Raw genomic sequence first — 24,051 nt, 5'->3', positions numbered from 1 at the left:
ACCTTGAATGACCTCTAAAATATGTGTATTTCAACTGACCTGAAAAAATTTCTCCAAAAAAGTTAGACTCCTCACTTACAGAAGATGGCTGTAATCCTTTACTTCAATATTGAACCATGAGCTGCTTACATTAAATCAACCATACTTAAAGGGACTGTTTATAAAAACTATACAATCCCTTTAACAATCTTTGTGGCAATGTGTAGTGTTTAAAAAATGTATATGTGTAATGATTTAAATTTAGAAATTTGGATCCAATGCTAAATAAATCATGGTTAATATAAATCACACAATACATTTCCACTAAGCACTTAATATATTTCATATATAGTGTATAGTGTCAGTAAAACAATCCAATATATACTGTGTGTATAATATACATACTGTATATAAATACTGTATATTGTCAAAAGTATTGGGCACTGGTCCAAATCATTTGGTGGAGGGGTATTATGGTGTGGGGTTGTTTTTCAGGAGTTGAACTTGGCCCCTTAGTTCCAGGAAACTCTTAAGGTGTCAGCATACCAGGGCATTTTGGACAATTTAATGCTCCCAACTTTGTGGGAACAGTTTGGGAATGGCCCCTTCCTGTTCCAACATGACTGCGCACCAGTGCATAAAGCAAGGTCCAAAAAGACATGGTGAGCGAGTTTAAGGTGGAGGAACTTGACTTGCCTGCACAGAGTCCTATCCTCAACCCAATAGAACACCTTTGGGATGAATTAGAGTGGAGACTGTGAGCCAGGCCTTCTCATCCAACATCAGTGCCTGACCTCACAAATGTGCTTCTGGAAAAATGGTCAAACATTCCCACAGACACACTCCTAAACCTTGTGGACAGCCTTCCCAGAAGAGGGAAGGGCCTCTTTTGGGAAGGCTGGGATGCTATTAAAGTTTATGTGCGTGTAAAGCCAGGCATCCCAATACTTTTGACATAATAGAGTGTGTGTATATATGCTGTATATATACAGCAGGGACAGACCCGGGGGGGGGGGGGGGGGGCAACAGGGTAGAATCAGCAGCAGGCCAGCAGTGGCATCGAAAGAGACCCTCTTGTGGTGGCACCTGGCTCTCTACTGCCCACCGCATTGGTTGCTATTGCCTTCCGCCTGGAGTCTAGCAACCAGTGACGTCATCTCTGAGCCAAGAACGAAAACGAGGCCCCAGCATGCAGAGCGGAGCCTTCTTCCTCCTCTACGCCTAGTGTGAATGTTGGCTCCACCCACCTCCTCCCTCCATCTTCTCCAGGCTCCAGCGCAGCGTGAAGACGGAATAAAGCATCTGGCTGTGTGATGCTGCAATTCCGCAAATCTCTATTGCTCCTCCAGATGGGAGCCCCTCCCCCACCAGAGCACCAACCAGTGTGTCCGGTGATGGGATATTAGCACAGCTACCAGATGCTTTTTTGAAATATTCAACATTGTATTTATATTTGGTATGAAAGTGAGTACAAGAATTAACGGTTGTCTAAAATCACAGAATACAGGTACTGTATATATGTCATTATTTATGAAAAAAAAAGTGTTGTCCTTTTAGTATTGACATTTTTGTCTTGTTCAAACTAAGTGCCGGTTCACACTAGACGCGGCACGACTTGCAGGTCGCCTCACCGAGGCGACCTGCACACGACTGCCGGGGCGACTTGCAAGACGACTTCTGTATAGAAGTCTATGCAAGTCGCCCCCAAAGTAGTACAGGAACCTTTCTTCTAAGTCGGAGCGACTTGCGTCACTCCGATTAGAACGGTTCCATTGTACAGAATGGGAGGCGACTTGTCAGGCGGCTAGGTCGCCTGACAAGTCGCCCCCGTGTGAACCGGCCCTTAATCTAATTATAATGCAAGATATTGATTTAAATGTGGAGCTGCAGAAGAGCAAACAGCTAATATAGAAACACAGTACCTGGCATTTTCATAAATTCTGGCTACGCTCAGCTCCTCAGCTATATCAGGCCGGCTGGTAACATGTTGAACTGCCATTTCGTCCAAGAATGTATTTACTGCAACATTTTCTAGGCATATTTTTAAATTATGTATCGCCTAATTGCCATGAAGCCTTCCTTGTACTAATTTCCAGCATGAAATGTCATATTGAGTCACTAGCATCTGTGTCTACACTGACATGGCACAAAATATACTCTCCATATCCCTTAAACTGTATGCAATGCCGATTTTTGTTTTTTAGTTTTGGGATGAGCAGGGAATGGTTGTTTTTTTGTTTTGTCAGTGTCCCATTAAGGAGATTTTCCCGCACTTCCGGTCTTGAAGACACAACAGGAAGTAAGAGAGTCACTGATATTATTCAACAATGTTTCAGGAAGCAGGAAATAGACACAGAAAAATTAAGGCAGGGTCACAAAATGGAGTCCGAAAGCGGGACATAACTCATTACAGCTATTTTTTCTTATTTTGTCCATCTCTCCTATACAAACGGTAAAAATATGTATTTTTATGTTTATCTTCTGGCTCATTTTTGTGCTGCAAGACAACACTTCCTAGCTTTCAGCTAAGACTGGGCCCGCTGCCTCCTGGCATTTCTACATCAAAGCCGCAACCTCCTATAACTAGACTCTGGATCCGTCCCTGATATATAGTAATGTTTTTTTTTGTTTTTTTTGTAGCTTTAGTGTAGAGCTCACCAGTGAATAGAGACCATGCTAGTTGTGCAATTGGGCTTGTTGGCTCACTTTTATTTCAGAGAAAGAAAAGCAAATGTTCAACAAAACAAACAGTTGCCCACGCAGGGGTTTCCACCATCATGAATAAAATAAAGTACAATTTAGCCTCCTGGCACTTTTTAGCAGTCCCGCTGCTGAGGCTTTGTGCCTTTGTCCTCCTGTGTCCCTGGTTTCATGTACAAATGCCGTACCTCTGTTAGCACTCTCTCTTTCACAGCTTCCCCATACCTCCCAATGTCCCTGAATGGGCGGGATTGTCCCGCAAAGTAAAGGCTGTCCCGCTATCCCGCATATGCAATCATAAACCCGCAGGCTGAGGCTGGTTTTCTCACTGTGTGTGAAAACCTTTTTTGATTGGACCTCCTGGCTGCTTTTTATATGGTGATTGGCTGCAGCTCATAGCATTCATCCTGTACTGGGCACTGACTCTGTGCTGTGGATCGGGGTCAGTTGCCGATCTGTGCTGAAGAAGAGGAGGCACTGTCAAATGGAGTAGAGCAGGTCAGTGTGTGTGCCTGATAGAAAAGTTGCTGCAGTTACGCTGTTGCAGTGTCCTTGCAGATGACAGACAGGGCCGGTGCTACCACTAGGCAAACTAGGCAGCCGCCTAGGGTGCCCTGCTGCCTCGCCCAGGCACTGGTTTTCCTACTCTTTTCTCTCTACAGCAAGCAACTAAGTCTCAGCATCAGCAGGCAGCCGCACACCGTTCGCACATAGTGTCAGAGGCGCAGCAGTGGCGGAGGACTATGTCTGTGTCCCGACTCCCAAATTAATGGAAGTAAGCAAACATTCATTGATGGGCGCTGGTAGGCTGCATTTGATGGGCGCTGGTGAGGCAGGCTGCATTTGATGGGCGCTGGTAGGCTGCATTGATGGCCGCTGGTGAGGCTGCATTTGATGGGCATTTCATTAAAAAGGTGGGGTTTACATGGGCAGGGAAAAGGGGTGGAGTCAGGGGAAGAGCCAGGGGGGGGGGGGGGGCGGCAAAATGAGGTTTCGCCTAGGGTGTCAGAAACCTTTGCACCAGCCCTGGTGACAGATTTCTGGTAAAGCTTGTGTCCAGAATCTTATCAGATTATTATAAGACAGAAGTTGAGCTCAGGCTGCAGACACAGAGCACCACTTGTTCTGTCTGTTACATCTGTACAGGACTCTGCAGCAGGAGATAAGGACAGTGAATGTGCTGAGAACAGGGAAGCGTTCTGTGTCTTAGACCCCTTTCACACCAAGACGTTAAAAATAAAAATAACGCTATTAAAATGCTCCCCATGCATCTCAATGGACCCTTTCAAACTGAGGTGTTGCGCTGGCGGGGCATTGAGAAAAGTCCTGCAAGCAGCATCTTTGGAGCAGCTTTTCGGCGTTGAAAAAAAAAGCGCTTCAAAAACGCCCCTCTCCATTGAAATGAACTGAAAACACTGTAAAAATGCCTGAATAGCGCCTATAATCCACCCTGAGCTGTAGAAAATTCACATGATCTCACAAAAAGGTAAACATGCAAGCAGAAAAGAGAGCATCTACAACAGGACTGAAATTGTGGGAAGGTCAGAATGATTAAACAGACCATCAAAGTGCCAAAAAAACAAAATTAAAGTGATAAAAAAAAGAATTAATCCCAGAAAAATGAAGATTTGAAGTAAAACAAGACACTGCTTGTTACTTTACAAGACACTGCTTGTTTTACATGATATCACAAAGGATAAACATGCAAGCAGAAAGATAGCATCGATAACACATGCTTCAATAACGCTTGAAAAACGCTGTTAAAACGCCTGCAGCGTTGCGTTAATTTTACCGCTAACGCCCCTAAAACGCTGTAAAACCGTGGTAATAACGCTAAGGCGTTTTAGGGCATTTTTGAAGCACCTTGGTGTGAAAAGGGTCTTAATCTGAATTGCACTGTTTTATTCTGTCTCTCCTGAGCTCTCTGTCCACCCCATGAGTTCACGTATGACAAAAATTTTATAGTCTGCACATCCAGCTTTTGTTGTACGAAAAAGCAAAACTGGCTGTCGAAAGCACCATACTAACGATCCGAAAACCTGCAGATTGTTCGTCAGACAAAATTTTTCTTCTGATTTTTGTATCGTGTGTACGGGCAGGGCCACCATCAGGGGGGTACAGCCCACACTCATGTAAGGGGCCTGGGCATCCCAAGGGGCACGGATTTCCCGAGTGGCTCGGGCCCCCAAGGTATTTCCACCCGCTGCCTGAAGGCTGGATGATTGACAGCCACTTTCGGCCACTCCACCACACTTCCTGGTTGCCAGGGTAACACCAAGCTCACTCCTCACAGGCGCCGCCAATTAGATGCCTCAGGATGCACTTCTGCTGGGATTGGTGCAGGGGGAGGTGGGCAGAAGTGCATCCGTAGGCTTATATTCCACGACGCCTGTGAGGAGTGAGCTTGGCGTTGCCCTGGCAACCAGTAAGTGTGGCGGAGTGGCAGAAAGTATATAGAGGGTCTCACGGCCATGGTGGGACAGCTCCTTGTGACAGGAACAGGACTATACCTGCGGGGGTGCTCCTGCTGGTCTCATCTGATCTCCTCCTGCTCCCCCCCAATGTCTGATTTCCTTCACATTCTCCTTCTCTCAAGTGGTAGAGCTGCAGACATTAGGAGATCGAGCGGCAGGAGGAGAAGACAGATTGCTTACATTCCACAGAGCTCATCCCTGCAGCAGATGGAGGGGGAGGGATCAGAAGTGATTGGCATGAAGAGCTCTCCCTGACCCGCCCCTCCAGTCATCAGAATGCAATGACGGGGCTTCTTTCTACCCCTTTTCTGCACCAATGTCCTGGCTCCTCCCCCCTGCAGATGCTAGCGAGTAGCTGTGTTTGTACACACACATGTATTAAGTGGAATGTTATGTTACAGGTAGTGTCTGAAATACTTTGATATCTCACAATTTATGTTACCCCCCCACCAGGTAACTTTTCATGTGTGTCTGCTAATTATAGAATCTATCCTGTTAGGCTCCTTTCACACTGAGGTGTTTTCCAGGTGTTTTTGTGCAAAAATAGCTCCCGAAAAGCGCCTGTGAGCTGCCTCTTTTGCAGCCCCAGTGTGAAAGCCCGAGTGCACACTGGAGCGGTGCGCTTGCAGGACAGGAAAAAAAATCCTGCAAGCAGCATCTTTGGGGCGGTGCGGTACACACCGCTCCTAAACCGCCCCTGCCATTGAAAACAATGGGCAGCGCTGCTGAGGCACCTGCAAAGCGCTTCCTCAGCGGCGCTTTGCGGGCGCTTTTAAATCTTTTTCGCCTGCTAGCGAGGGTTAAAAGCATCCCACTAGCGCCAGGAAAAGCGCCGCTAAAACAACGGTAAAGCGCCGCTAAAACTAATGGCGCTTTACCGTCAACGCGGCCAGCGCCTCAGTGTGAAAGTGGCTTGATTGCTTTCTGTCTATGGTCTTCATGCTCACATCTAATCTCCCTTCACATACTTGCTGCTATGTTTATAATCTATGTGAGCCTGATTCAGTATTGTGATCACTACAGTGTGCTGCACAGTGCACAGATATTCCAGCAAGGATACAGAATCCCTAACATCAAGTCTAGATGACATAATTGTGATTGCCTAATGCTTAGTGGAGGGACTGTGGCTTTTATAGATTGCTGCATTTTATCAATTTTCCATGTTGGATATCAGCTTTTGCTACTATTACTTTCTGCCAATTTATCACTTTCTTTCTGCTGCCGGGGCTCTAAAAAACAATAATACAAAAACGACTGACACAATTCACTGACATGGGATGGAGGAGGAGGACATGGGATGGAGGAGGAGGACATGGGATGGAGGAGGAGGACATGGGATGGAGGAGGAGGACATGGGATGGAGGAGGAGGACATGGGATGGAGGAGGAGGACATGGGATGGAGGAGGAGGACATGGGATGGAGGAGGAGGACATGGGATGGAGGAGGAGGACATGGGATGGAGGAGGAGGACATGGGATGGAGGAGGAGGACATGGGATGAGGGAGATGAGATTGTAAGAGGACATGATATTAGGAGATGGGACTGAAGGAGGAGGAGTGGGACTTGGTATGGCATGTCAGTGATCAGATTCGGTGGTACGGCCAGTGGGTAGGCCCTAGGGAATGTTGGTGGTCAGGCTTGGGGGGAGGTAGGCCTAAAGCTGTGTAAGGGGCCCCAAAATTTCTGATGGCTGCCCTGTGTACGTGCCTTAAGTGTCCCTCATTGTCAAGTTCGAAAGTTGGAAGCTTTGCTTCCCTGATGCTCCCTTACACCCACATGGACTCCTCTGGAGGGTGGAGCCCGGAACCCTGGTCCTGACTCTACAAGAAGCTCAGAACCCACCTGCACAATCAATGTCCTGGCCATTCCTAAAACTTGGTTCCAGGATTGGAAAATTCCTTCTACCCAGATCACTACAAAATCTCCAGGCTTTAGATCCCACACAGAGTTTTACCAAGCACTGAGAAAATTGAAAAACCGTTTCCTCCAAAGTAGACAAGAACCCTGGAGCCTCTCAACCTGCCTTGTTGAGAATCCTGGATGACATACACTAGAGAGCTGCACTGTCATGCCCCGTACACATGGTCGGATTTTCCGATGGAAAATGTCCAATCGGAGCGTGTTGTCGGAAATTCCGACCGTGTGTGGGCTCCATCGGACATTTTCCATCGGATTTTCCGACACACAAAGTTGGACAGCAGGAGATAAAATTTTCCGACAACAAAATCCGATCGCGTCAATTCCGACCGTGTGTGGCCTGTTCCGACGCACAAAGTGCCACGCATGCTCAGAAGAAATTCCGAGACGGGACAGCTCATTCTGGTAAACTTAGCGTTCGCAATGGATACAGCACTTTCGTCAGGCTGCAATGTTAAAAATGGTTTAATACAGCGCACTCTCTTCTTCTTTATAATGTGACAAGAATTAAGTAGTTTTGCTGCTCATATTCACACACACTTCTCACAAAGTTTTATTTGTGTTTTTTTAGTGGTATTCCCTGAATATATTGTTATTAGTTGTCACATCTGACAGTTTGATATTAATTTTTTTTTTTTTTGGATTTTCAGCCTTTTTTTTCTTTAATGTTTGGATTTTTTCCAAGGCTGATCTTTGTTCAATGTTATTTTTATTTTTACTCCAGAATATTTTTGTGTGTGTTTTGTGTGTCAAGTTACCCCAACACCATTGATATCTTGTATTATTTATTCTCCAGGAGATTGTTTGGTGTTGGTGTCCCTTGTTAATTTCACATTGTATATTTGAAATGTACCTGAATCCTCACAAACCAACTGTCATTTTCGAAGTAAAACACATAGGAGAGTATAATTCAAAACAAAAATCCTTTATTAAGGGCTCAGAACCAAACAAAGAGGAAGGCAACACTGGATCAACAGGAGAAATTAGCGAAGCCTGGGACCCCCACGGCAGACATCAATTCTTGAACATCAAAATTGGTGGCCTGAGGAGTCCATATGTAAGGGAGGGCAGTCTGGTCCAGAATTCGCAGAGATCCGGATAGCAGCAGATGACATGTGTGCCCCCAGGCTGTGGTACCACAAGAGGCTGCATTTTTTGGCCGACCAGACTGAACCCAGGGCAATCACTGTCTGGTCTTCCTTTCACGCTTCATTCCCGGCTGTGGCTGTGCAGTTGGAGATGTGGCAGGAGGAGGAGTAGGACCTGGAGGAGGAGGAGGACTGGGAGGACCTGGAGGAGGACTGGGGGGACCTGGAGGAGAGGGAGGAGGAGGACCTGCAGGAGGAGGAGGAGGACCATCACAAAGGTGTGTCTGAGGTGTCATTTGGCCCCTCATACCTTTCTCAAGAGCCTCCAATATGAGGGCCTCACACATGGCTTGTTGGCCCTCCTCCATCCTCTGCATTTTATATGCAATGAAGGCAGCAATGTTCTCCTCCATGGTGTGGGGTGCTCCCAGGACCTCTGTAGCCCTCCAAAAGAATCTTATAGCAGCCTCCTCTAGGGCACTCCTCCTCCTGCCACTTTCTCTTTTCAGGGGGGTGGAGGGACCTGCGGATCAGCCAGCCGGCTCGGCCCGGCCACCTCCTGGCTGAGACTTCCCTGTGTATGAAAAAGGGACATGGTTGTAATGTTTTGCATCATCAGTCACAATCTTAAATTAGTACTCCCAACTAACATCTAGTTAACATCATTGATTGGACAAGCAGAAATATTTAGAGGAATGCTATACCTGGCTCAATCTGGGCTCCTCCACATGTGGCCTGGAAGGCCCAGGTTGGGCGTCAGAAGCCTCAGCCGGGGGGGAAGGAAGCGTGGAAGGAAGACTGGAGAGGGATGGCCTGGGTTCAGTCTGGCCTGCCAGAAAATGCAGCCTGTCGTAGTACAACATCCTGGGGACATAGATGTCATCTGCTGCTCCGGATCTCTGTGAATCCAGGACCTTCTTGCGCTCCCTTAGATATGTGCTCCTCAGGCAACCAATTAATATCTTTAAATAGGTGATGTCTGCCGTGGGGATCACCTGCTTCACAATTTCACACAATTGCACCAGTGCTGCCTTCCTCTTTGCTGGTTCTTGAAATGGGGGTGTTTAATCTCCCACAGACAGGGCAGCTCCCTTAGCATCTCTAGGAATACTGACATGAAGTCATTATCTTTGAGTAGCATATCCATGTTCACTGCAAGACACAACACAAGACAAAGCCTAATGTCAGACAAAACTCTCCTAATCTTGTTACAATATAGGCCTCAATCTAGAAGCAGTATAGGCACAAGTTTGTCTCTTACCTTCGTTCTTACGATCGGCGCGTCCAATGCTCCTTCCTCCGCTCACAGATCGTACGTAATACGCACGCGTGTTACGCTTTATACACACTGCGCATGCGTGTAACTCCGCCCGCCCCTGACGTTCTTTCTAGTCTATTCCCCGCCCCTTTTCGTTCGGCGCAGTGGGTGAAGAGCATGAGGGCGGAGTTAGAGCAGGTGTGTGCTAATTATAGCAACGAGGAGTAGGAGGAGGAGGAGGAGGAGGAGGAAAGCCCGGATCCGTACACGTCCCGATCCAGAAGGAGACGTTTTAAGGCCACAAATATGTCCTTTGGGGAGATGTTGGAGATGGTCGACATCATGAGGAAGTCCGACTATGACGGGAAGTATGAGCCTTACCCCAACCCCAACATCAGAAAGGCCAAGATCATGGCGAAAGTGATCAAAAGCCTTCACAGGAATTTCGGGGTACGAAGATCGAAAGATCAGCTCAGGAAGCGGTGGTCGGACCTGAAGTTAAGAGAGCCAGAGCAGTACCGAAAGATCCGGAGAGTGCTGCAAAAAAGTAAGTAGTTGTGCTGTGTTCCTATTCTTTCTGTCTTTATTGCGTTCGTGCTGCTCCATATGCTTTTATTGTAACGTTTAAAAGGGCAACTTTAATGTTCATGGGCCCATTATTCGTTCGTATCAAACATTTTTCTTTCGGCCTCTAAAACACCATTGTTTAGGCCATATGCATTTTCCCACATTTTTTTTGGGCCTACTTGGATGCCAAATATTTGTTTGTGTAGATGGGTTTGTTACTAGAATGAAATGCCAACTAGATTCTGTGTAAAGAGAGGACACTGAGCAGCTGTTTTCACATCTGGACACTGGAGCACTAGTGTGGGACCCCAGAACACCATTTTTATTAGGGGGGCCACACAGGTGCTCCAGTGTATACTATAGGGGGGGCTACATCTGTGAAGCTTGTACCAAACAGGTAAAGTATTGCAGCTTGACAAAGGGCAATAAAAAAAATACATCTTGGAACTCGGCTAAAATAGACAATTGTACCCCACTTCCAAGCAATGTTTCCTATTTCTAGTTCTGCCATCAAATATCTGTGTGCTAATTATACCATTTTTGTTTTACATAGGGGAGAAAAGACTCGGAGGACAGCCCTCATCCGAGGAGACCACAGACCCCCCACCTATGGAAGAAGGTGAAATACCCCCAAACGAAGAAGAGCAGGAGGAAGAAGAAGATGTGGTGGAGATTGGCACCACAACAGGTGAGTGTCTGCGACCACAGGCTCAGGTAAAAGAGATGGATGGTGGCAGATTTTTGAGACCTGTTTTTTTTTTTCTTTCTCTCTTTTTAGGTGATCGTGATGTGAGGGATAGAGAACGTTTCACATCAGAAAGTGCCCAGATCCTGATCGGGGAGATCATGGGGTGTAATGCCAAACTGCAAAACATCCAGCAAAAAATCAATGATGTTATTAAAAAAAATAACATCATTGATGTTTTGGGGCGAATTTAAAACCCCACAAAATCACTTTTTGGATTGTGGTCCAATCTTTTAAATTTTTTTGCAATGTTTTGAAAAGCCAAATTTGGAGGATGCACACAGTGTGCCAACATGTGCTATCTGCCATCACAGGAGATCAATGGACGCGTTTTGGGGGTGCAACCCCTTCCTCAATTATAAAGTCGCGTTGAGGAAGGGGTTGCTCCCCCAAAACACGTCCCTTGATCCCCCCTGATGGCAGATAGCACATGTTGACATTCCTAAATTGGTGTGCATCTTCCAAATTTGGCTTTTCCAGGGGTGATTTCCCCCCATCTGAACGCTATATCAAACCCAGTTCCTAAATACTGATGTCTGATATAGCCTTCAGGTTTTACCTAATGTGAACTTTGTAAGTTCAAGTTTTTTGGCTTTCTTGTTGGTTTTACACAGGCCTGTTTTATCTGAAATGGACATTTCGAATTTTGCTAATGCTAGTGCAAAAATTGTTATACAACAAACATGTTGGTTTGTTTTAAAAACCTTTGGTAAATGCACATGTGATTGTGCAGGTATAAAAAAAGTGGCTTACTCAAGAATGTGTGGATTATTGTCTCAACACTACAACACTTTTGGGGTGATGTAATAGCTGTTTTTGCAAAAAATGGGGGTTATTTCCTAAGGGCAAATCCTCTTTGCACTACAAGTGCAGTTTCAGTTGCAAGTGCACTTGTAGTGAAATGTGTTTTTGCATTTAGGAAATACCAGCCAACAGTGCTTTGTATAAGGTTACCCAATCACGACATTTTCTGCACTCCAAACATTTCTGTCAGGGTCAGCTAAAACAAACACAAGCAGTAAATGTCCACAAAGATTTTTTTTTTATTATAAAAAGGCTTCACATATTGTCTGGCATATTGATAGCCCCCCTACCCGCAAAGAACTCCAGGTAGCGTAACCGGACATCACGGGCACTCAGGGAGGGCAAGCCAGGACGGCCACTTTCAAGCGCCGTCAGTGTGGTTTGATGTAGGATTCCGGCCTCAGGCCCAACTGAGCCAGCATAGTTGGCCGAATGTTTCCGTAAAAAGTTATGGAGAACACAGCACGCAAGTATTATATGGTTCAGTTTATACTCCGCCATATGGATAGGTGTCAGAAATAGGCGGAACCGGCTGGCCAGGATTCCAAATGTGTTCTCCACCACTCTTCGGGCTCTGGCTAGCTGGTAATTAAAAACCCTCTGGTCTGGGGTGAGGGTCCTCATTGGGAATGGCCGCATCAGGTGGTCCCCCAGCGCAAATGCTTCATCAGCAACGAACACAAATGGGAGTCCTTCCACATTGTCCTCTGGAGCTGGCAAGTCCAAGCTGCCATTCTGGAGACGCCTGTAAAACCCTGTCTGGGCGATGACTCCACCATCGGACATCTGGCCATTCTTCCCCACGTCCACATACAAGAAGTCGTAATTAGCCGACGCCACCGCCAACATCACTATACTATTAAACCCCTTGTAATTATAATAGTACGACCCTGAGTTGGGTGGTGGGACGATGTGGACGTGTTTCCCATCAATTGCCCCTCCGCAGTTAGGAAAGTTCCACCGCTCGGCAAAGTGGGAGGCCACAGTCTGCCATTCCTGTGGCATGCAAGGAAACTGTTGAGGAAAAAACAATAAACATTACTATTTTTACTCTGAAACATGGCAAGCAGATTAGACACAAACATTATGGGGCAACCTCCAGATAGCATTTATTAAGGGGAATTTAACAACACCAAAGTATAAGGTACACCTATCATATTCCCCCTCCCCCCCCTCTCATGGGCCATTTCTAACATTATAGGGGGTGTGTGGAAATCTTGGACAGGTAACCCTCTTTACTTCATTGAGAGATGAATGCCTAAATAATGGGTATTACTTGGAACAGCCCCTCCTTAGTTACGCTATTGGCAGACCACTGGACAGGTAAGAAGTGTCTGAATACAAAGATATAAATACACACTGTACACATTTGAGGACATTTGGACATTCTGCTATTACCTATCAAGATAATAATAGGATACAAAAACTTTAAACAGTACCATTGGAAAGTATACAGGCAGGCCCTTGCACTACATGCTTTGGGGAATTCATCCATAAATCTGACCAGTAAAGAGGTGGGTATAGTGTGTATGGGTTTGGCAAAGTCAGCAGATAGATGATTGAGGATAGAGAATTGGGATCAGCTGACTTAGCAGTTGGGGGGAGGGAGGGTTACTAAAAATGATTTGGGGACACCACAAAAAAAAGCCTCTGGCACTCTGCCTGAATTTAAAGCTAAAATAACATTTCCAAACATTTTAGGGGGTGTTTGAGGTAAAGCACTACTATGGAGCTGATAAAATACATTGTTAAGTGACTATATGAGGTGAATATAGGGCAGGAGACACCATGCTGGGGAGGTTAGTGAAGGGCAAATATGTATGAAGGACATAATATAATAATGACATAAAAATCTAGCATGCATGAGGACAAAGGGGACATTCACAGCATATTACAATCATGGTAATTAGGGAATGAGGAAAGAAATACAAGATATTATCAAACATTCAATACAATAAAATGTGATATTAAAGGATAAAAATCTTACCTTCATATACTCCTTCTGCAGGACCTGTATGATGGCAGAACAGGTCTCTGGGATGATGATACCCAGAGCCTGGGGGGAGATGCCTGTCGAGAACTTCAAGTCCTGCAGACTTCTCCCTGTGGCCAAATACCGCAAGGTAGCGACCATCCTCTGCTCCGGAGTGATGGCTTGCCTCATGCAGGTATCCTGCCTGCTGATATAGGGGGTCAGCGAAGCCAACAAACAGTGAAACACGGGGTCCGTCATCCTGAGAAAGTTCCTGAAATCATCAGGATTATTCTCACGGATCTCACGGAGCAAAGGCATATGAGAGAACTGGTCACGCTGAAGCAACCAATTCTTGGTCCATGAACTCCTCCCCACCCTGTTCATGGACTGGACTTGTGTCAAGGTCAGGACCCCAACACCAAGCCCCCGCACAGCACGAACTCTACGAGGAGTACGCATACGAAACATGGCTAGAAAACGGTCGGCTGGTCAGAACGAAGTAACAGAACGCACTGAAGAACAGCAAGGCCTGTGAAGAGCGACCTGAAAAACAGTAACGAACGAACAAGAATACAATGACTACCTAAAGTCACGCGGAACTTGCTGCACGCACTGAAGAGCAGATACAAACCCACAAGCACAAACTGAACGGCAGAAAACGATCTGAAAGCCACGAGTCTGAAAAAGCGCGAATCGTCTCTCACCAAACTTTTACTAACACGATATTAGCAAAAGGAGCCCAAAGGGTGCCGCGCTTGGTTCTGAACCGGCCTTTTCTAGTCTCGTCGTACGTGGTGTACGTGGCTGGCGAGTCTGACAACTTTGTGCGACCGTGTGTAGACAAAACAAGTTTGAGCCAACATCCGTCTGAAAAAATCCTAGGATTTTGTTGTCGGAATGTCCGAACAAAGTCTGACCGTGTGTACGCCCTATCACAATATATATTAATATGGAAAGCCCGGGATCACCAGCCAGCTGCCTGTAGAAGTCCTTATTGCCCATTCAAAAAGGAACACAAACAGCTTGTTTTCAGCACAATAAAAAACAAACAGCCCAAACTCCTGGTACAAAAAAAAATTGTTCAGCTCGCTGCCTATAAAATTTGTCCCCGACCGCCCGCCGTCGTTATATGTCGGCTGTTTGAAGGAGAATACCGTTGTTATGACAGCAGCTAGCTGCCAGAACCCCGGTATCCTCTTAAACTGCGAGCAGTCAGCTTTCAGATAAAAGTGGTCTCAGCGGTGGATTTGCTGCAACGTCACTTTTATAGGGGGCGGGAGAGGGCCCCCCTCCCGCCACGCTCTGATAGTCTCCGCTGCTTACCGGAGCCATTGGTAACAGCGGAGTCGATCGGGTCCTCTCCGCTCACAGGCTGGATGCCGAGTGAGGGAAAAATAGCCCCCACTCGGCTCCACACCATTGTATGGCGGAAGCGACGTCAAACTTCACTTTCGCCCAATGATCTTAAAGGAGAATTTTTTTTTTTTTTTTAAATGGCATTTATTTATTTTCATATTGCATTTTAGTGTAAATGTGAGATCTGAGGTCTTTTAGACCCCAAATCTCACATTAAAGAGGTCATGTCTTGCTTTTTTTTATTACAAGGGATGTTTACATTCCTTGTAATAGGAATAAAATTTACCCAACATTTTTGTTTAACCACTTCCCGCCCGCCCTATAGCGGATTGACGTCCGGGAAGTGGTTCTGTTATCCTGACTGGACGTCATATGACGTCCAGCAGGATAACATGCCGCAGCGCGCCCCCGGGGGCGCGCATCGTGGCGATCGGTGGAGCGGTGTGTCAGCCTGACACACCGCTCCACCGATCTTGGTAAAGAGCCTCCGGCGGAGGCTCTTTACCATGTGATCAGCCGTGTCCAATCACGGCTGATCACGCTGTCAATGGGAAGAGCCGTTGATCGGCTCTTCCTCACTCGCGTCTGACAGACGCGAGTAGAGGAGAGCCGATCGGCGGCTCTCCTGGCAGGGGGGGTCTGCGCTGATTGTTTATCAGCGCAGCCCCCCCTCAGATCACCACACTGGACCACCAGTGATCGCCACTTAGGACCACCAGGGAAGGGGCAACATGGATGGCCAGGTATGTACCCCATGGCCATCCACATGTGCCCAATCTGTGCCAATCAGTGCCCACAAATGGGCACTGATTGGCACCATTATGTCACTGATCTGCCCAGCAATGCCCAGATCTGCCCAGCAATGTTTTATCAGTGCCACCTGTCATTGCCCATCGGTGCCACCTGTCAGTGCCCATCTGTGCCCATCAGTGCCACCCATAAGTACCCATCGGTGCCACCCATATGTACCAATCAATGCCACCTATGAGTGCCCATCAGTGCCGCATACCAGTGCCACCTATCAGTGCCACCTATCAGTGCCGCCTATCAGTGCCCATCATCAGTGCCCGTTAGTGCCACCTCATCAGTGCCACCTCATTGGTGCCACCTCATTAGTGCCCATCAGTGCAGCCATATCAGTGCCCGTCATTGAAGAAGAAAACGTACTTATTTACAAAAAATTTTAATAGAAACAAAGAAAAACTTGTTTTTTTTTCGAAATTTTCGGTCTTTTTTATTTGTTGCGCAAAAAATAAAAACCGCAGAGGTGATAAAATACCACCAAAAGAAAGCTCTATTTGTGGGAACAAAATGATAAAAAATTTCTTTTGGTACAGTGTAGCATGACCGCGCAATTGTCATTCAAATTGTGACAGCACTGAAAGGTGAAAATTGGCCTGGGCCGGAAGGTGTCTAAGTGCCAGGTATTGAAGTGGTTAAAAAAAAGTGTCAAAATAAAAAGTAAAAAAAAAATAAATAAAAATTTAATACGCCCCATCCCGCCAAACTCGCACGTAGAAGCGAACGCTTAGTTGCGCTGTCGCGGTGTTCAAACCACACATGTGAGGTATCGCCACAATTGTTAGAGCGAGAGCAATAATTCTAGCATTAGACCTCCTCTGCAACTCAAAACTGGTAACCTGTAGAAATTTTTAAACGTCGTCTATGGAGATTTTTAAGGGTCAAAGTTTCTCGCCATTCCACCAGTGGGCACAATTTTGAAGCGTGACATGTTGGGTATCAATTTACTCGGCGTAACATTATCTTTCACAATATAAAAACATTGGGCTAACTTTACTGTTGTCTTATTTGTTAATTCAAAAAAGTTTTTTTTTCCAAAAAAATTGAGCTTTTGAGACCGCTGCGCAAATACAGTGTGACATAAAGTATTGCAACGACTGTCATTTTATTCTGTATAGTGTCTGATAAAACAAATACATAATGTTTGGGGGTTCTAAGTAATTTTCTAAAAAAAAAAAAAAATTGATTTTAAATTGTAAACACCAAATCTCAAAACGAGGCTCAGTCCTTAAGTGGTTAACAGTGCTACATCCCCACCTGCCTCAGGGGTTTAAAAGCCAGGTCACTAGCCGCTACACTCCACCTCACAGATACCTGCTGACTATTTCCTGCTTCTCTCCTTGAGGCCTCTCCTGCAGAAACAAAGTCCCTGTAATCAGAAAATGGATGCTCTTTTCCACCCATAGTCTCTCAGAGACTCAGAATTTCAGCTCCCATGTTATCAATCTTACCAATCCCGTATTACCATATTACTAATCTTGGGCAAACTAAGTCAAATTTATCCCTTTTACTCTGCTACCTGAACTTCTCACTCTGCATGGATGAGAACCCCAGAGTATTCCAAAACTGCATTCAAATCATCCCCCCTAAATGGACCACAATACAAATAACAGGGAAACATAGCTGCCCTCCTGAATCCATTCCTGACATCTTGTGCAATATAATGTGAAGCGCTGGCAGGATTGTGAATGGGGTTTCTGTATCACCTAGGTTTCACACATATTGAGGTGGCACGGGCCTTTATATACAGTTAGGGTTGCCACCTGTACGGGATTCACCCAGACAGTACGGGTTTTGAATCATGTGCCCGGGTCTCCTTCCGCCTGGTACCCGGACACATGATTCAGACTGCACTGTGGTTTCTGTGCTCCATCTGCTCAGCTAGTGGAGGAACATGACTAGTTAATGTTATCAGTAGTGAGTTCTTATCTTTATTCAGCAGTTCCGACAATCTACCGTATATTTCGCTCCATAAGACACACCTGACCATAAGACGCACCTAGGTTTTAGAGGAGGAAAACAAGAAAAAAAAATATTCTGAACCAAATGGTGTACTAAAATGTTTTGCAGTGCCCATAAAATGCAGCCTGACCATTGCCAATAATGCAGAATGACCAATAATGCAGAGCGACCATTGACAATAATGCAGAGCGACAATTGGAAATAAAACAAAGTGACCATTACCAATAATGCAGACCGACCAATAATGCAGAGTGACCATTGCCACAAACACAGCCTTACCTGATGTTATCCCATCCTGTCTCAGGAGCAGTGTTAGGCAGGCCCAGCCGGGAGATCGCCTGGCTCCCACAGGGGGTTTGGATGTCTGTCCCCCGCTCTCCTGTGTCTTCTGACGGTGACGGCGGTGGGGCTTTGCCGGCGGGGAGCGGTGTCAGTGGCGACGGTGGGCGGTGCCAGTGGCGACAGGGGGCAGTGCCAGGGGGGGGCGGTGCCTGAAGTATATTCGCACCATAAGACACAGACATTTCCCCCCATATTTCTGGGGGGAAAAAGTGCATCTTATGGTCCAAAGAATACGGTAATCTGAGTCCCGACATCTACAGTACTTCTATACAGATACACTGGGTAATGTAATTGCCGGGAACTGCAGCATAAAGATTACTCCGCCTGAGCCCGAAAATCAACAAATAGTCCCAATGGAGTAATACTAGTGCTACTGTTCCTGGCAATTACATTACCTGTTGTATCTGTTTAGAAGTGGGTTGGAACTGCTGAATAAAGATAAGAACTTTCTCCTGATAACATTAACTAGTCATGTTCCTCTCCGGCCACCAGCTAAGCAGATGGAGCACAGAGCCACAGTCTGGATCACCACAGGAGGTAAGCACTTGAGCCTGGAGGGTTAAATAGTGTTCCTCCTTCTGGCACCCAGCTAAGCAGAAGTTTTTTGGGATTGCTGCAGACAAGAGCTTACTCCACAGAATATACTGGGATGGCTGAACAGCCTTAGCCTGGGTTCACACTTGTGTGAACACAGACATTGCATGTGATTCGCACCCGCACTGCTGTGCCGATCACATGCGATGTCTGTGTGATGCGAGTTCAGCCATACAACTGAACTCGCATTAGATTTGCAGGAAAATAGTGCAGGGACTTTTTTCCCTCCGCACTGGAATCGTATCGCATGGGTGTGCTCACCTATGCGATCCGATTCCTTTGCGAGTTCACAGCTCGCACTGGGATCTGCGAACTGATTTGGGGGTGTCATTAACATTGTAATGACACCCGAAGTGGTTCGCAGGGGGCAGTGTGAATTGCCTGCGGGAGAGATGCAATGCAGGAACCGCACTGGTTCCCACATCACATATGTGGGAACCTAGGCTCAGGGCTTGTTTACACATGTGGTGCCCTCTGAAGAGCAATCCATGTTTGGATTGCTCTTCAGAGGGAATTTTACAGGCAGTGAGGAGGTGTTATATCACCTCCCCACCACCTGTTTAAACCCTACAGCAGCACCCTGCAACTGAATGCATTGCACACGGATGCAGGAAACCCCCATTCACTTGGATGGGCCACATTTAGCAGGCATTACTGCTCGCTGAACCCAACAGTGCAGACAATTTTTGCCACACTGCGATGCAAAGAATTTTGGCTATTGCGTGTGTACATCCCCCCTCTGCTGCCTTTGCCACTTAAGAGGAACAGTTGGGTAGCAGTAAAAACACAGCTCAACCTCTATTTTTCACTGTCCCCCAATCACAAGTGTAAACAAAGTCGCAGAGCACTCTGAAGAGTAATCCACAGTGAATAATTTTTTAAAAGTATTTGACAGGTGGTGAAGACCTGTTATATTTTCTCCTCACAACCTGTTTTTATCCCCTGAACCCCACACCACTGTGCTGTATCCATGTGCATTGCACACAGTTGCTGCACGCCCCAATTCAGTTGAATGGGTCGAGTTAAGCAGGCACAGAGTCATAGGCCAGTGGGCTCTATCACACAGCCGATCCTGCCGGCGGATTCCGCTTTGCTCAGCGTGGGATCGATCTGCTGATCTCCGCTGAGCAGGCAGATGACAGGTCTGTGTCCGCTCACTGTTCATAGATGGACCTGTCAGAGCCTGTTTCTCAATTTTCATCCGATCCGCTGGATGGATGGAAAATAGGGTCACCATCCGTCTGGATTTCACGGACAGAATCGGATCACATATCGGCGGGTGTCAGCGAACATGTCACTGCTAACATCTGCCGATCTATACAGGTGAATGGAGGCTCCTATCAGGTCTGCCTGTAAAACTGACAGGCGGACCTGATCAGAAAGCCCATGTGAAAAGGGCTTTAGTGTTTGAGTTTGGCTTGAAGGTGACAACCCTATATACTGTATACTAGTGCTCTCTTTCACTCTATTTCTCAGGTGTGGGAGCCTGCTGTGTGAAAAAGCTGGGTGCTGATAAAACAATAAAAAGCCTATTTGTTTTGGAGAACTCATTGGGGGCACCCTGTTTGTCTTGATCTAACTGGAGTTTTTTGTTTTTTTTTATGTCATGCTATGGACTTGCTCAGTCCCAGAACAAGGTCATCTAGACCCCAGGGTAAAGAAGCCAAACTGCACCCCCCCCCCCCCCCCCCCAAGACACATGAGCATTACATGTCAGCAAACCCCGCCCCCCCCCAAAAAAAGCACTTATTTGCACGCTTACCCCCATAAGCATAAATTCTCCTTACAGGCCGAAATTTCGCCCCCAAAAAAATGCCCCCTCCCAGTTCAAATGCCCTTTGCTGTAATATCCCCTCCTAGGACAAATGTCCCCATCCCCCCTCCCAGCTCAAGTCTTTCTCCACAAATCCCCCCTCCTAGCATAAATACTCCCCCAGTCATCCCTATTAGCACAAATTCCTCACCCCAAAAATGTCCCCTCCTAGCACAAATCCTCTCCCCTCTCCCAAATGACCCCTTCTAGCACAACCCCCCCTCCCCCCCCATATCCATCTTCCTAGCTCAAATCCTCTCTCCCCCCATCTTTTAGCAAAATCCCTCCAAATCACCCCTTCTAGCACGTGCACCCCAAATGTCCCATCCTAGAAATTTTTTTACTCCCTGTTGCCCTGCAAATCCCCCCTCTCAGCACAAAACCCCCTCCCCCGAATACCCCCTAGAGCAAATCCCCCCCAATCCCCCCACCTAGCACAAAACCCCTCCCTCGAATTCCCCCCCCAATCCCCCCTCCTAGCACAAATCATTTTTCCTCACCCCCCCCTCCTGGCACAAATCCCTACCCCCATTTAACTCCTTCCCAGCACATATCCCCCCCCCCCCCAATATTTCCCCTCTTAGAACAAATCCCCTCCAAGAACATACCATACCCTGTCACCCCCAAATTCCCTCTCCTAGTACAAATCCCCTTCCTGCAATTCCCCCAGCACAAAACTCCCCTTCCCCTCTTCCAGTACAAATCCCCCCTAAATCACCCCTTCTAGCACATCCCTTCCAAATTTCCCCTCCTAGAAGAAATCTTACTCCTATCACCCCCCAAATACCCCTTCTAGAACACATCTTACTTTTGTGACCCCCCCCCATTCCCCATCCTAGCTCAACTCTTCCCCCCCCAAAATGTCTCCTAGAACAAATCTTACCCCTGTCACCCCCCTAAATTTCCCTCTTCCAGCACAAATTCCCCCAACTAGCACTAATCCTGATCTCCTTCCCTCCTACTAGCACACGCTCAACCCCAGCACAAATGGTTTTTACTCTGCCTACCCCCCCAAGGTCCCCAGTACAATCCTTTCCTTCCTTCAACTTACAGACCTCAGATGCAGGTCTGCCTCCTGGCTCCTCATCTTGCAAGCTGCTTCTCGGGCTCCTCCTCTTCTCACGGGCTGCCTCCCAGGCTCCTCCTTATTTTGACAGGTCACAGTTGAGGAGGAGCCTAGGGGAAGCAGCATTGCAATACTTTTGACAGGCACGGGATCACGCACTGAAGACCCGCACTAGTGATGGTATTGGCTGTCAGATCAGGACTTTATAGGGTTTATATACCTGCCCCCTACCCACATTCTTTTCTAGGATGGGATGAGGGTGGGTAAATACACCCTGCACAGTCCCAATCTGACACTCTCAATTGAGAGCACTGCAGTGGCATGAGCATGGAGTTGGAGGGGAGCAAGAGCACACCCCACTCCCAGCTCTCTCTTCCTCTATAGATTTGACCTGTCACTTTCTGCGCTAAGCTGGCAACAGTAGTGCGATTGCTGTCACTACTCCCGTCAGCTTGTAGCATCAGGAACTCTCGTTGTGGCACCCTCTCCCCCATAACATATTAGCACCTAGGGCATCTGCCCCCCCCCCCCCCCCCTGTCCTGGCCCTGGACTTACTGTACAAATCCCTTCTGCACTGGCACTGTGCTTGTTTGCTGCCTTGTTGAATAAAAAAAATCAGGTTAAACCTGCTTGAATTGTTTCTGGGTGTCCCTTTCTCATGCATGGTTTACTTTTGCCAAACACCTTTTGGTAAACAAAAATTTAGTTGCTTGAAAAACAGCTCATTCTTGTTAGTGCTAACCACTTAAAAGAGAAGTATGTGAATTGAAAAAAATAAACATTTATACACACCTAGGTGGATGCAGCACCCTCCCATATCTAAGACAAAGAAGATCACTGATGGCTCAGTTCTCAGTCTTCAGTGAGCAGAGAGCCAGTGACTGTCAGTACTAGATCCTTGTTCTGCCCCTCCAGTGCTCCCTGGAGCGTTGGGCTGTGAAGGGGGTGGGAGCGGTTGGCTCAGTCTCCCAGCCACTCGCTGAGAGCGGTGCCAGCTGCCATTCCAGGCATCTTGGTGGATCCATTAAAGTCGGGATCGATTTAGAGCCTAGATCGGCTGAGTGATTGCAGCCAACAGCGGACTTTAGCCCGCTGTTGGCTGAAACGGGTCACAGGAGTGCAGAACGGAGTGCACTCCTGTTACCCACTTTTAATTGCTAAGTAGATACAACAGCTAACTGAGGGGCAAAAACAAGTAAACCTGTCTCTACAGCAGCAGATACAGGCCATATTAAGGAGGCAGATGATGGCACAGGCAGATTTCTACACCACAACAGCTGGTGAAATTATGGTAAATGGAAATTGTTCATGGAGGAAAATGTTAACATATATTCCTGGAAATATTTAATACATGATCAACAACTTTACAAAAGTTGTTGATCATGAGAAGCCATGGGCTGATGTGCTACAACCCTTTTAATGGGATAGCCCCAAAAAGTATTTTTGACTTACCACCGCAGGAAGCCAAGGAGTATCCTAAACCTAAATAACAAATCCTTGCCAAGCTCACCTTTATCATGGCTTTCTGACTGCAGCATGTGTTTACGTGGGAATTTGATCCTGGGATGCCTGCGTATTTGCAACCATTACATTAGAGCTTTGCTTGTAAAGTTACAATAGGCATACAGAACCCAAAAATGTAGATGAGCTGGAGTTCCTTGTGGAGTGACATACTGCTACCAAGGATTATCTCCAGGATCTGCCCTCAAAGCCAGTATTTCCAGGAAACAGGAAAAAATGTTTGTTTGCTGCCATGCCAAATAAAAGTGCAGGACAAACTTGCTTTAACTGTGTCCTGGGTGTCTCTGTTTTTGTGCGTGCCAGTTGAGCCTGTCTTCCTTACAACTTTTTATCAAAGTGGTAAACAGGGTTTTAAGGAGGGGGGTGAGACACTCATGGATGGCAAATATGAACGGTTTCTTAGCCCAAAAATAGTTACTTCCTTGAGAGAGATAGCATATTACATAGTTACATAGTAGGTGAGGTTTAAAAAAGACACAAGTCCATCAAGTCCAACCTATGTGTGTGATTATATTGTGTTGGTGATGCCAAGGACCTAGGTCTGACAATTGCCCAATATTACATGAGCATATGGAACGTGTCCTAGGAAGGCATATGTCACTATTTGCCAAGCCTGTTTTTGCAACATGCTTAGGAATTGATACTGGAAATCAGATATGTCCATAGGACAGCAGGTGAAGGCATTATTCAACTCCTGAAGCCTTGTCACATTGTTCTACATCAGTCTGGTGGACCCTACCAAGCTTGGCTCAGACAGAATGGGATCACTTTGTATACATGGCAATACTAAAGACTACCCTACTGCTGTGCTCTTAGTGGAGACACCTAAATGAATGTAGAGTGTTATGAGTGTGGTTAATAATTGTTCCTGATTCCTGCACCTCTTGTCTGCTGCATCATCGCCGGTGTGTGCCTTCATCTCATCCACTCCAGGAGATCGTAGCCTGATATCCATGTTTCCATCTATGCCTGTATGACTTACCGCCGCTGGCCTGTGGGTCCACTCATGGTAAGAGTACCTAACCCTCCCCTGGGTATTGGAAGCACAATCCTGGGTGCCTTTTCATTTTGAACATTGGAATACCAC

The 24,051-nt window shown here is 46.6% G+C and overlaps 1 protein-coding gene across 1 annotated transcript in view; it reads left to right on the top strand.

Moving 5' to 3' along the window:
• The window catches only part of RTN4RL2 (reticulon 4 receptor like 2), a 340,267-nt gene that overhangs the window by 92,662 nt on the left and 223,554 nt on the right, over positions 1 to 24,051 (top strand). The window lies entirely within an intron of this gene.

The sequence above is a fragment of the Aquarana catesbeiana genome, linkage group LG08 (assembly GCF_042186555.1).
Source record: "Aquarana catesbeiana isolate 2022-GZ linkage group LG08, ASM4218655v1, whole genome shotgun sequence".
In the NCBI taxonomy this organism is placed as follows: domain Eukaryota; kingdom Metazoa; phylum Chordata; class Amphibia; order Anura; family Ranidae; genus Aquarana; species Aquarana catesbeiana.
The sequence above is the reverse complement of the archived record's forward strand: the minus strand, read 5'-3'. Positions and strand labels throughout refer to the sequence as shown.